Source organism: Nicotiana tabacum, chromosome 24 (genome assembly GCF_000715075.1).
Source record: "Nicotiana tabacum cultivar K326 chromosome 24, ASM71507v2, whole genome shotgun sequence".
Lineage (NCBI taxonomy): Eukaryota > Viridiplantae > Streptophyta > Magnoliopsida > Solanales > Solanaceae > Nicotiana > Nicotiana tabacum.
The window spans coordinates 26,110,976-26,126,095 of NC_134103.1; the positions used below are offsets into that span (position 1 = coordinate 26,110,976).

At 35.4% G+C, this 15,120-nt stretch overlaps 2 long non-coding RNA genes across 2 annotated transcripts; both read left to right on the forward strand.

Moving 5' to 3' along the window:
* Positions 1-2,490: 2,490 nt before the first annotated feature.
* LOC142178518 (uncharacterized) lies at positions 2,491-4,256 on the forward strand. Its single transcript, XR_012706691.1, has 2 exons — positions 2,491-2,771; positions 3,732-4,256. It is a non-coding gene; the product is annotated as an uncharacterized LOC142178518 (long non-coding RNA).
* Positions 4,257-11,292: 7,036 nt separating this feature from the next.
* LOC107794121 (uncharacterized) lies at positions 11,293-14,779 on the forward strand. The gene is made up of 5 exons (XR_012706740.1): positions 11,293-11,431; positions 11,550-11,654; positions 13,705-13,794; positions 13,955-14,066; positions 14,499-14,779. It is a non-coding gene; the product is annotated as an uncharacterized LOC107794121 (long non-coding RNA).
* The last annotated feature ends 341 nt before the right edge of the window (positions 14,780-15,120 follow it).

Here is a 15,120-nt window from a genome sequence, read left to right on the forward strand (position 1 = left end):
GGTATTTGTTTGAGCAAAATACTCTATAAGAAAGAGAGTTATTTCTTTTGAGTGTGTAGTGGTATTGGAGGGTGTTACTCGGTACCACAAATTATAAAATCCTTGTTGTAGTAAAATCAGTTGTTCCTCTCGGGCCTTGGTTCTTCCCTTATTCAGAAGGGTTTTCCACGTAAAAATTTTGGTGTCCTTATTTCTCTTATTATTACCGTTGGTTACTGTATTTTAGTAATCCGCATTTATTACAATCGTATACTGTGAATATTATTTTTGTGGGAGTAATTTTTCTAACAGTTATCACCACTAATTGCCTAATTAAGCGATTCGCTAAACGATCACTGTTGAGTTTTATAGTTTCTCCACAGCAACTACACCCTTTAGCTTAAAGGTTTACACTCTCAATTTCAGATAACATGATTAGTTCATGTGTCCCTAGAACTAAAAGAAGGGATCACTATTTTGTCTATATTCCTACTGTTAGTATAAGAAAAAGAATCAAGTTATAAGATATAGGTGGTGTGCCTTTTGTTGTCTTTTCTTTTTTGCTTGGGAAATATTGCAAGAGTTTCTTCTGAGTTTGTACTCGCTATACTTTAGATAGGTTTGTCTTGCTAAGGCTTAGGAAGCTTGGCTTTGATATAGAATGTGTTTTTTCAGGCATAATCTATCTCTGTATGTTCAGTCAATGTTTGAGAATGCAGGCATAGAGGCAAATAATTTGCAAAATACTGTTATAGGAAACTATAGTATCGTAACTTTAGAACTAATAAAGGGAATTATAACTCAGTGAAGTGATTTGAGAGAACTCTTGGGGAAAACTGATCAACTTGCTATTTCATTTGCTTTCCTTTTTCACTAAAAGAATAAGGTCGTACTATTTATAGTGGTCTTCGTAATTGGACATGATTGCCATTTTTGTGTTTCAACTATGTGATGTATTATTATTTGTTTGTAATTGATAATATACTTCCCTTAGAATCATTGGAAGCGGTGGTAGAACCCGAGGTTCAATCCAACCCAATAACTTTTATTCAAACAGATATTTATGTCAAGATATTCATTAAATATGAACACATTTTGTATTTAGAACCCAATTATTAACATTCAAAATCGTCATTTTGAAATCTGAAACACGTAAGGTTGAAACACTGACTTCGCCTTTGCCGGTCGTAGGACTTGCAAGTAAATTACCACAATTTTATTCAAGAAAAATGAACCAGCTGGATTCTCTCGCTTTTACTACCACAAAACCAAATGTATTCACAAAACTAAGGTCAAGTTACAATAAAAGAAAACAAAAAGTAAAAGAAATGGATGGAAAATATTAGGGCTGTGAAATTTGGTTCAAGCAGTCCATCAATAGTACTTTAGCTTTTTCAATCAATCTTCTTTTGATTTTATTCTCGGCTGGTTGATATAATAATACGTCAGCTAGTTTATAAGATTCGATCCTCCTGAAAGACTAAAAGAATTTAGCTTTCCTGCCGTTTGAAGAAAAGACATCGGATTATACAAAGGGTCCCTAATGCTATGATGTTGACACAATCTGGGGATTTCGGTTTTTTGCACCCCATTTTGGTCTTGCCCTGGTTCGAATCACCCTAAATGAAGAGTGGGCGAACAAGATGCAAAACATATCATAAATGTTAAATTCTAAGAAAGAGGGTGAGGGGAAAAATAAAGGCCAAAGAATAAAAGGCAAATAAGGGCTGCACACACCGCCCAACCCATCCAAGGTTGAGGTGGTTATTGACCCGCCTATTTATTAAACTCATCACATTTTGATCTAACCCATCTCAACCCATGTAAAGTTGGGTTGATTTTTAGCCCAAATTGATCTATGGGTAACTTTGCCAAAATATCTTAGAAATTATATTTTTTGTTTGATATATTATATATGACCATAACAAAAGGAAAAAAATCTTATTTACTAATTATACAATTAGTAAATAATTATATAATTATTGGTATTATCTTTCTGACTTCCTTTGATGTTACTGCTCCACTGTCCTTTACCATCGTCGTAAACTGAGGGTCTATCGGAAACAGTCTCTCTACTCCTCCGGAGTAGGGGTAAGGTCTGCGTACACACTACCCTCCCCACACCCTACTTGTGGGATTCCATTGGGTCGTTGTTTTTGTTGTTGTAATTAAAGCTTGGTAAGAGTTGGACGGGTTGGGCTATGGCCCGCCCTATTTATTGACTCAACCCGTTTTGACCTGCCCAAAGTCTAACAGAAACTTGTACTGCAATGTAGCAAAAGGTAAAGAGATTTGTGGTCACTTGTTACAAAAGTATGATTCCATTTCTTGCATTCAACCCACAATTGTGACCAAGTTCAATCTGACCAAAATGGATTTTCCTTGTTTTCTTGGCATCAGAAATATTACTATCTCACAACTACGTACCACATGAATTATATTCTATTGGCTTCTCTATAAATAGGTAATCTTTTCCAATCCAGAGAGAGCATTATTTCCTATCAACTAGGAATGAAAGATTAATTAAAAAAATAAAAAAGCCAGGTTTCCCCTAGAGTTCTCCTGATCACTTCATTGGGACTTGAAAAATGCCCTTAAATTGAAAGGGTATTAATTATTAATGCCTACTGAAGTGTTTGGGGGAACTCTGGGAGCCACCTGGCGTCAATCATAATTTTATAGGGGTATTGGAGGGTTTTACTCGGTACCACAAATTGTAAAATCTTTGCTATAGTGAAATCAGTTGCTCCTCTCGGGCCATGATTCTTCTCTTATTCAGAAGGGTTTTTCACGTAAAAATCTTGGTGTCCTTGTTTCTCTTATTATTATCGTTGGTTATTGTATTTTAGTAATCCGTATTTATTATAATCGTATACTGTGAATATTATTTATGTGGGGTTAATTTTCCTAACAGTTATCACCACTAATTGCCTAGTTAAGCGATTCGCTAAACGATCACTGTTGAGTTTTATAGTTTCTCCACATCAACTACACCCTTTAGCCTAAATGTTTACTCTCAATTTCAGATAACATGATTAGTTCATGTGTCCCTAGAAGTAAATGAAGGGATCACTATTTTGTCTATATTCCTTCTGTTAGTATAAGAAAAGGAATCAAGTTACAAGATATAGTTGGTGTGCCTTTTGTTGTCTTTTCTTGTTTTGCTTGGGAAATATTGCAAGAGTTTCTTCTGAGTTTGTACTCGCTATACTTTAGATAGGTTTGTCTTGCTAAGGCTTAGGCAGCTTGGCTTTAATACAGAATGTGTATTTTCAGGCATAATCTATCTCTGTATGTTCAGTCAATGTTTGAGAATGCAGGCATAGAGACAAATAATTTGCAAAATACTGTTATAGGAAGCTATAGTATCGTAACTTTAGAATTAAGGCATCCAAATTGAAAAGAAAAAAAGATATGAAAGAAACGCCTCACAATCCTGCTATATAGTGAATAAAATTCTTATGGAAAATAATCTCTTGTAAAAATGCTAAGGTATATCTACAAATGAAACAAGTAACCTCGGGAGTTCCCCCAAACACTTCAGTGAGTAGATTTTCCCTTAATAAAGGGAATTATATATAACTCAGTAAAGTGATTTGAGAGAACTCTTGGGGAAACCTGATCAACTTGCTATTTCACTTGCTTTCCTTTTTCACTAAAAGAATAAGGTCGTACTATTTCTAGTGGTCTAGGGGAGCATCAACAAACCAATAGCAGGAAATATTGATGAACTTCAATTCTACTTGCAAAAGTCAGCAGAGCCCCGCACAAAGGAATTTTTACCACTGGGTTGGTGGAGGAGCAACTCAAATCAATTTCCTGTTCTTTCGGCCATGGCTCGAGACGTGCTAAATGTGCCGATTTCAACAATCGCATCAGAGAGCGCATTTAGCCAAGCAAGGCAACAACTAGGAGATACCCGTCATTCATTGGGCAGCAACGCTTTGGAAATTCTACTGTGCTTCAGAGATTGGATAAGATCAGAATGGCGAAATCAAGGGCGTGACGAGGTAGATGAAGCGTATGACCAAGAAATTGGAGATATAATGGTTTATGGTTCTGATTCAACCTATGCCGGAAACCAAGAACCTCATGTTGACATGGATGAACTTACAAAAATGATGCAAAACATGTGATGTACTATTTTTTTTTTATAATTGTTGTAAACTTTTAATTTGCAAGTTCAAAAATAACAAAATCAAAAAAGAACTTGCAACTTAATTTGAAGTATTATATATTATTCAATAAAAATATCAATGAAAGTTTTCGGAGCTTAATCCTTATATATTGCCTATTGGTCTTATTAAATAATTTTTTGTAGTCACTTACTTTCAAATTTCAATTTTAAAATTGTAAAATTCAAATTTCAAATTTACAACTTTAAACTTTAAAATTTTAATTCTAAGCCTTAAAAGTTTGCAAACACTTAAGTATCAATAACATTGAATAAGAAAAATAAAATTTACTTAAAAAAATAAATTACAATGCCCGGTCCAACCCGCTAAGCCCGAACCCGGACGGACAAAAAAACCCCAAAAAAGTACAGCCCGGAACGTTAAACGGACGGGCTGATTTTTTTTGTGTCTAGCCCGTCCCAGCCCTCCCGTTAAACACCCATAATCCAAAGGGTATAGACTGTTCTACAATGTATAAATTTTGTATATATAAAGTGTATCGTGCATTTTACTATGTAGTGATGTAGTAAAATGTATATATGAAAGATCTTCTAGAATTTAATATTGTGTTAAAAACTATAATGATGATACTTATTGACAATTTATATCTATTATATAGTATTTATTTGAATGCACATTTACGTTATTAATTAATTTCTGGCTAAAATAGTATCTTTTGGGCAAAATAGTATTTGGGTCTTGTGCAAATTACTGAATTTCAGGCTGCTTTGCAGATTTCTAGTAATTAGGCAAAAAGAAATTTTGGGTGTTGTGCAAGATTGAATTTTGAGAAATGGGTAATAGATTTATTTGCATGACAAAGAAGGATGTAAAAGAAAACAGGCAAAAATGGAATAGGGTTAAGGAGTAAGAGGAATGAGAGATCAAAGAGAGGAGGTCACTAATGGAAGAGGAGTTGCTTCATAGGCAAGCTTTATCAATGGCAATTCAGAGCATCACTTATCTATTGTAATTAATTAATTTCTAGCTAGTGATTGTTAAAAGTTTTGGCCCGAGCGGCCAACAATGATAAAAGCTCTTTATTAAACTCATCCCCTTTTTATCCAACTCATTTAAAGTTGGGTTGATTTTTAGCCCAAATTAATCCATGGGTAACTTTGTCAAAATATCTTAGAAATAATTCTTTTTGTTTGATATGTTATATATGACCATAACAAAAGAAAAAAAAAATCTTATTTACTAATTATACAATTAGTAAATAATTATATAATTATTGGTGTTATCTTTCTAACTTCCTTTGATGTTACTGCTCCACTGTCCTTTACCATCGTCGTAAGCCGAGAGTCTATAGGAAACATTCTCTCTACTCTTTCGGAGTAGGGGTAAGGTCTGCGTACACATTAACCTCCCCAGACCCTACTTGTGGGTCGTTGTTGTTGTTGTAATTAAAGCTTGGTAAAAGCTGGACGGGCTGGGCTATGACCCGCCCTATTTATTGACTCAACTCGTTTTGACTTGCCCAAAATCGGTCTAACTTGTCAATTTGACACCTCTAGAAATTATCGTCGTTTTTGAATTTAGGCCAATTTACAGGCTAGATGAAGGATGAGAATCAAAGTTACTATCATTATGATTTTCTCTAATTTATCTACAGCGCACTTTTTTCAGCGGCAAAAGGTGGAGCAATATTCTTTTTCATTATCCTTGGAATAAATTTAGAATTTTAACTTCACTAATTTAGTTTTCTTCTGCATGCTACTGTCTATAGACGTAGTTCAAAACAGAAACTTTTACTGCAATGTAGCAAAAGGTAAAGAGATTTGTGGTCACTTGTTACAAAAGTATGATTCCATTTCTTGCATTCAACCCACAATTGTGACCAAGTTCAATCTGACCAAAATGGATTTTCCTTGTTTTCTTGGTATCAGAAATATTACTATCTCACAACTACGTACCACATGAATTATATTCTATTGGCTTCTCTATAAATAGGTAATCTTTTCCAATCCAGAGAGAGCTTTATTTCCTATCAACTAGGAATGAAAGATTAATTAAAAAAATTAAAAAGTCAGGTTTCCCCTAGAGTTCTCCTGATCACTTCATTGGGACTTGAAAAATGCCCTTAAATTGAAAGGGTATTAATTATTAATGCCTACTGAAGTGTTTGGGGGAACTCTGGGAGCCACCTGACATCAATCATAATTTTATATTCCTAGAGTTTAACTAAATTTATAGGGGTCCTGGAATATTTTTGAAGAGAACTTAGTCTATATATGCTACTCAGGTCACTGTAATTCTTTAGAATAGTGCTGTTATTTTCCCTAATGTTGTATCTATGCTGATTTCTTTTTCATTTTAACCAGCATTTTTATATTAACGTTTTCTCAAATTTACTCTCCCTGGGACCTCCATACAATGCTCATCACCTGCCTTACGTTAGGGATCGTTTGGTAGTTGGTTATATGGTAAGTTTTTTTAATAATCCCCAAATAACATTGGGCGTTCCTTGTATTTCCACCAAAAACTTGCATCAGTGTGGCATCGCCAAGACTCAAAAACAGATGGACTGTTATAATAGATTATCAGTCCAGCAGAAGTTATACATATCAACTTACAAAGAAGTTAGCCTTGTCATGCCTAAGTGAAAATACATGTGAGATTCATCGGAGTGTGCAGCATTCTTAGCTAATCCATCTTCTCAATTAACTTGAAGAAGCAAGAGAGAGATCTCATCAATGGTTGCCTTCAACTTCAACTTCAGCAAGAGTCTTGAAACACTATAATCTTGAAACACATGATGTAAACACTAGTTCTGCACTTGCTTCTGCTTGATTGTTACTAGTACATACAGAGGGTTCTCAGAGATTGTTTGGCCTTAGCAACTGGATGAGCTCTAAAGCATGAGATTGTTTGAACTCATTCCCCAAGTGACTGTTGAGTTCTCAACTCCCACCATCTTTTGTAAGCAAAAGAATCACTTACATCCTCCAACTTTCTTATCCCTACACCCCCTTCTTCTTTGGTACAACATAGGTTGTTCCAGGAGCTCCAATGGTACTTTTATTTTTCATTACTAGACCCCCAAAAGAAACTAGCAAAATGCATCTCATGAATTAGCTTGAAGGTTCCCTTTGGAGGGTCCAGTGCCGCCAAAGTATAAGAGGGAATAGCTTGCAAAACATGTTTAATCAACGTGACCTTGCCTCCATAAGAAAGAAGTTTATTTAGCCACCCATTAATTCTCTTAGTGATCTTAGTGAGGAGATCATTAAAGAATTCCAATTTCTTTCTTCCAACATAAAGTGGAACACCTAGATAAGTAAATGGGAATTGTTTGTGCTTGAAACTATAGTTAGCAATCATTTTATCAATCCTAGATATGGAAGTATTTGGAGCAGTGCAAAAGAAGCTCTTTTCTTGATTTACCTGCTGACCTGAGCTTTACTCTTACAACCTAACTTGCTTCATTACCAGTTTAATTGACCTTCCCTTTCCACCACAGAAGATGACAATGTCATCGGCATAAGCTAAATGATTTAGCTTAGGCCCCCTCTTAGGCATAGAAAAAAGTACAAACTCAGGCACATGTTATAGATTATTCAGCATTCTAGAAAGCACTTCAGATCCTAGGATAGAAAGTGAAGGAGATAAAGGATCCCCTTGTTTTAGCCCTTAAGAAAGAAGTGAAAAAGCCTTTCCTAGAACCATTGATGATAATGGAATACCAAACTTCATAGATCAATCTTCTTACAGCCTCCACCCACCAATCAGAGAAGCCAAACTTTCTTAGAACTGCCATCAAGAAATTCTAATCAAGTCTGTCGTAAGCTTTAGCCATATCAAGTTTGATCACCATATTACCTCACTTATTAGCTTGAGAGATTCCATGTATTACCTCCTGAGAAAGTAACACATTATCAGTAATTAGTCTTCCTTTTACAAACCCACTATGGTAACCTGAAACAAGTTTGGGCAGTAAAGGATTCAGTCTTCTAGCCAAGACCTTTGAAATAATCTTCGCAGAGAAATTGCTTAGACTTATAGAACTAGCCATGTTTGGTTAAGTTTTTATGTGTGCCTTAGAAAATATTTTTAAAATGATAGGCTGCCAAGTACGTACAAAGCATTAATTAGAAGAATGTTCAAGAGCGATGAGAATAAGAAAGTGAACTCCCATGAGTGAGTGGACTCTCTTATAGTTATTGCTATTAAGTACTAACATGATGAAGGATAAAAAAAATTGAGATCATTGATGAAACTTTATAAATGTTGAAGTAGGCTAATGTCAATATTATGCACTGCAAATCAGGTGGCAGACTATCTAGCAAAACTTGCTACGATCAGCCCTTAGGCTTCATCAAGTAAATATCAAATCTCAAGTCAAGAAGAAAATATCATGTATATTGTGACTCCTAGCAATATTACGTACGAGTTATGCCGAGGTCGTATGGCTAGACTCATAATAATCGTATACATACACTACAGAGGTCGTATGGCTCCATGGATGCATCTCAAATATATTGCCGAATCGTATCCACAAGAATAGAGAAACTCTCAACTACGGGTTAAAACATTACTACACAAGGATGGGCACATAAAGGAAGTATGACTTTTACCAACTATCAAGTATTCCACCAAAACTCAAGGTAATGAAGCTCGGCCTAACATAATCCCTAATAATTTTTCTATTAATAATTTAAGTAACTAAACTAACAAGTTGAGTTCAAAAAATACAAATATTACATGATAAAGTCCTTAGTCTACCCGGACATAAACATGGTTTTATCTACGTACAGACACTCGTCACCTCATGCGTACGTAGCATCCACAACTAGTAGCAAATAATAATTTAAGTACCTACGGGAATAATTCCCTCTTACAAGATTAGGCAAGAGACATACCTTACTTCCAAGTCCATTTATTGGCCCTCAACCACACTAATAGCCTCAAATTAACGTTGAGGGTCTATTGAAAACAGCCTCTCTATCCTCACAATGTAGGGGTAAGGTCTGTGTACACACTACCCTCTCCAGACCCTACGGTATGGGATATTACTAGGTATGTTGTTGTTGTTGTTATTTTTGTTGTAACCCAAAACTAGTCAAAAGTCGTACAAGTTAATCAATATATACTCAAACGTTCATACTTCATCTGTTAAAGTAATTTTCCAACCTAATTCAGAAAGTTCCTAAAATCCACCCCCGGGCCCACATGCCCGCATTTCAGAAATTTGCGTAGATAAATATTATCCATGGCCTTACGAACTCAAATATATAATTTTTACTCAATTCCTTAATTAATTTCGTGGTCATATCTCATTTTTACTAAACTCTAGGTTTTTCAACATAATCCCATAATTTCTACAATTTCTATGTTAAAATCTACCCATAATCTATGTATCAAACTCACATTAGGTAGAAATCACGTATCTCAAAATTCTAGATGAAAATCTCTTTCCAAGAAGCTCCAATTTCGGCCAAGAGAAGTCAGAAATGAAAACAATAGCCTAAGTCCCGACTTTTAAAATGTTACTGCCTAGTGATTCCTTCTTCGCAATCGCAAAAGAAGACTCGTGATCGCAAAGGCAGAGCTGCCCATCTCCCCAAAAGTCTAATTTGCGAACGCGCTCAGGTTATCATGATCACGAAGGCTAGCCCGGCAAACGAATCGCGGATGTGGCCAGCCCTTCACGAACACAAAGGGCAACGTCCTACTGACCCCCCAAAAAGGAAACCAGTACCAGCAAAATCTGCCAGTTTGGACTTAGCTCAGAGTCATCCGAAACATATCTGAGCCACCTGGAACCCCGTCCAAATGCACCAAGAAGTTCATAAATATTATGCGGACATACTCGAAGTCTCGGAATATATTAAACAACATCTAAGCCAAGAATCGCACCTCAAAATAAAATTATTCAATTTTTTAACTTCAAACTTCTTCCAACTAGCTCTGAATGCGACGAATCATACTTAGACAACTCGGAATGACGCCAAATTTTACGCACAAGTCATAAATCATGATACGAATCCTTCTTCTTGAGCATAACTACTATCAGCAAAGAATCTAGTTCAAGTATGCAGTCTTGAAACCCATGTTGTAAACACTAGTTCAATCCAAATTTTTCTGCACTTGCTTCTGTTTGATTGTTACTGGTACATACAGAGGGTATGGAGAAGGCCATGATCAACCTCCCTGTATGATCCCTAACAATCCCGCCAATGCCAGCATTCTCGGAGGAGTAGCTTCCATCAGTGTTAATCTTTACTTTTTGCACTGGAGGTCTATTCCACTGTACAATTTTTCATTTAGGAATTGGTCTAAACTTCTCCACAATATTACATAGCACATTCCAATTACTCCCAACTTCACAGTTATAAAAAGCCATTCCATTATGCATGATGCTCCATGACTCTATGCCACATCCTTTTTTGGTCCCCATATTTACAAGCATTTTTATGTTTTCATATCTCCCAAAATATAACCACTGGGGTTATGTGAAAAACCATCTTGTGAATATCATTTTTTGCCCTAGGTTGTCGAGTAACAGATCGCGGCAGGATTCTCGTGCCATCATACCGGCACCGGTTGCTTCACCACCTACTCAGCCAGCTAGAGGTAGGAGTCAGGCAGCTAGAGGTGGAGGCCAGTCAGTTATAGGCCGTCCCGGAGATGCAGTTCAGAGTGGTAGGGCCCAGCCCCGATTTTATGCTTTTCCAGCTAGGCCTGAGGCTGAGTCATCTGATGCTGTGATCACAGGTATTATTCCAGTTTGCCATAGAGATGCTTCAGTTCTATTTGATCCAGGATCTACTTATTCCTATGTGTCCTCCTATTTTGCTTCATATTTGGTTGTGCCTTGTGATTCTCTGAGTGCTTCTGTGTGTGTATCTACACCGGTGGGAGACTCTGTTGTAGTGCACCATGTCTATCGTTCGTATGTGATTACTATTGGTAGTCTTGAGACTAGCACTACAATAATATGGACTTTTAACGACCATTTTTTAACGAAGGGACATGAGTTCGGTCGTTATAAATATACTTTTGGCTACCAAAATTTTTTCCCGTCGTTAAATCACTATTTTTAGTTCAGCAATAATAGGAGAATAATATTCGGTCGCTAAATAGTATAATATCCCTTCGTTAATACTAAAACAAAATTAAACCCAAAAAGAACACATGTTTCCCGTAATATTTCCCTGCCCACCCCTCTAAATAAATAAATAATAAAGAAAAAAAGCCTTGACTCAAACAGGACTGCTTAGCAATAGAAACTGCCAAGTCTTCATCTCGCAGACTCAAACTTCTCATTCTCTAAGGCATATCTTTGTTTGAAATATGTGGATAAATTATAGTGCTTGGTGACATACTTTTTATACTTTCAGTTTTTTGTAATTTGATATTCTCTCATGCTTTCTCTTTATTTCTTATGTGTAGAATCTTTAGAATAAGCTTCAAAGTTTTACTGGGCAGCATAGGAAGAAGCTCGAGATTCTGTCGCCACTAGTTAAGAAACGTAGAGATATTCTAAGAGAGCTTCAGGTGCGTTCTTGGTTCAATTTCGAACTTCGTCTCTGTTCTTCTTGCTTTTCTTCTGATATTTAATTTGTGAAGATTCATCTGTGATGGTTGTGTTAAATTGGTGAAGGATTGTTGTGATAACTTAGCCCTAATTGTTTTGGGATCTATTGGAGATTGCACTTTTATAATTGTCCATGGAATTGCTCACCAGCTGTTCGACCAATTTCCTGAATGAATATTGGAGCCTTAGAACTAGCATCTTTCATCTCCACTGCTAAATACACTCTAAGAACTTTTTTCAGTCAATAGGTTTTGCGATACGTGTTTTAATTTTCAGTAATACATATTTGAATAAAGAAATATAATATCTTCTCTAAAATTTGATTAACTACAAAATATTGTACCATATAGAGCATGATTGCCTTGTAGAGGCAACATAAAAAATGATAGATACCAGAAAAGTAGAGTAACGTTAGCACTGAAAAGGAAAATAACAATGGAATACAATAGTGAAAGATCCTAAGATCCACCTTCTTAGAAACAGTCAAATACTATAGCATTTGAAATGCTACCACAGTTAGCCAATTTCAAAAAGTAATATTTTTTGAGCTAGAAAACTGACACCTTGAAAAATTCTACGAAAGGTAAATAAGGTAAGAGTACAACAAGTAATAGCCAAATAATAAGATTATAAATGCATCTGCAACGCAAGCTTTACATTCATTTTAAGACTCTAGTAATCATGCTTAGTCTATTTTTCAGTGGATGTATTCTTATAAGAAAGTACAGTGAGCAAATCAAACATATTTAGCAGCAAAAAGAATAGTTGTAGGGATCATCAAATCAAAAGAACTTTAGTCGTCATGAGCATGTTGCAAATGATTTTTCGTTAATTTCTTTTTAATTGAGATTATTTTTCGACTTTCTTCTAATTCTAGAGGTGTTGGAAACTGTATTTTGAGGTTGATAAAAGGGGTTTTTGAAGCTGCTGATTGTGGTGCTTCATTATTCGAGGAGACTGATGACCAGTGAGAAAGGACAATCTTAAATTTATTTTTTGAATCTATTTTATTCTTCTTTTATCATTGAATGACCATTGCACTACTTAGAGGAAGGTAAAGTATTTATAGTGCTAGTGGAGTGTATAAAGGTGGGGTATTTACAGTGCGAGTGGAGTGTACCTTGACATAAATAGCTCATGTTCCTTTTATTCTTTCAAATGCTTTTGCTTGTTTCAGTAAATGATTTACTGACTCACATGAGTTTTTCCAATAAACTGCATCCCTTACAACATTATCAACTTGTCACATGGGAATCCGCATAATCCTGGGTGGACAGGGGTAATTTTGAACTCTACCAAATTTAGGTTGATTTCCGATGTAGTATAACTCATGTATCTCATGCTGAAAAGGATATAGGGCATTATTCTAAATTTTATTTGACGATTCATTTGATGCTTTACCGTACATCATTAGGAGAAGAGTATCTAAAAGGGGAACTGTGTGAATGAAGAATCGCAGGTTACTAAATGCTCTAATTTTCTTACATATACTTAAAGGATCTTATGATCTAATTCTTGTTTTCTCTCTTTCTCGCATCTCCTCCATGCGTTCTCCCAACTCACTCTAGCTTGCTAGGAGAAATATGTCTTTTGCAACTTAGCAATTGTAGTTCTAGGAAACTTTTCCACATACTTTCAACTTGTTTGTGCAGCCAGCCATCTTGTGATGCTTTTGCTGAAATTTTCTCCTGTGGAAATCCAACTCTCTTCTTTTTAATGGATGTTTATTTCTTTTCTTTGGGGCATATGGGGGAGCTGCATGGCCGTGAGGCTGTTGTGCAGCCCTTGGGTTATATGGTTTCTTTACTTGTTCTTTTCCTCCTCAACCCTTGGATAGAATATTTTTTTGCACACCAATGATTATCTTTTGAAATCTGAATATTTCAGTCTCGTGGCATGTGATGTATAATATGTGAATTTTCTATGCATGAACACATTGAACACATATATAATTACATCTCTGTAGTTCTATCGTACATTTGGTTAAATTATTGTGCTCCCTACTCTCAGGGTAATAGTATCCTGGCAGATTCTGCCACTAAGCAGATTGAATTTATTGCTCTTTCGCAAAGGACAGGAGACCCAAAGTATAAACAGAAGGTATGCGCCAATAGAATTTCTCAAAAAATATAACTTCTTGATAACTACTAGTAAATAAAACTACAATTCTAAATTTTGGCATGTCAGGCAATTGATTAAGCTACACATACTTGAAATCAATGTCCTGCTAGTGACCGAATGGAATATGTTCCTATTTCAGGTGGAGAATGTTATCTTAGAACTTAATAGAACTTTTTCAGATGATGGTTTGCTTCCAACACACATTAATCCGGATAGAGGGACAATGTCATACTCCACTTTTCCAGATGATGGTAATGCCTTCCACTGTTTATGGTCATTTTCGGATATGTAGATCAAATAGAACTTTTTACATTTAATTTAAATATAAAAGAATACATAAAAGTTTAAAATTTGACTGGGAAATGCTCAACTTTTCTTATTTACTAGTTATGGTATCCATTAAAATATTAGCTAGTTATGGTTAGTCTTCATTTCGATCTTTCTTCTAGTTCAATATTCATTGTTCCTGGAATACTCTTGTTTGATAAATTGTAATTGCTTTCTTTGGGAAGTTTCAGTCAATTTAGTTCTCTTTTCGAATATTTAGATGATTCCTATAAAATTGTGCTTGCTTTTTTTTTTTTTGGTTAATCTTCATTTTGTGGGAAAGTGAAAAGGAAGAAAAAGTAAAAACTTTTAGGAGTATTTTTTATTGGACTGATAAGGATTTATTCTTTTAACAGATAAGAAAATTGATATCGGAAGAACCTGCCCTTGAAGAAAGTGCAGAGCAAGTAGAAACTGAAAATGCTAAAGAACAAGTTGAACCAGAAGAGGAGCCTAGTTTCTCTTTTGTTAGGAGTTGTTTAACAGATTTTCCATTTGTAATGCTACAATCTATTTTTTCTTTTGTTAGGAGTTGACAAGTTTATTGTCCATTTTGGATAGGTATATTTGTGGTAGTGTTTTGCTTTTGTTCCTTGTAATTAATTTTGAAATTTATAGGAATATTGATTATTTCTTATGTTTCTGGAGCAACTGTGTGTATATAGGTTTTTAATATATCATTATAGTAATAGTTAATAGAAAATTAACGAATGTAAAAGCCTGTTACTAAAAGCACTAATATTAGTTGGATTTGTTGTTATCATTACAGGTTTTTAACGACCAGAAAATTAAATAATGAAGGGAAACTTCAGTCGCTAAAAATAAGCTATGACGACAGAATTTTTTGTTGTCGCTAAAGGATCTTTAACGACCGGTTTGAAATCCAGTCGTGAACTTTTAACGTCGAGGCTTTTAATGACCAGTGACGACCAGGTTTTTTTCGGTTGCTATTGACTAATAGCGACCGAATTAGGATTT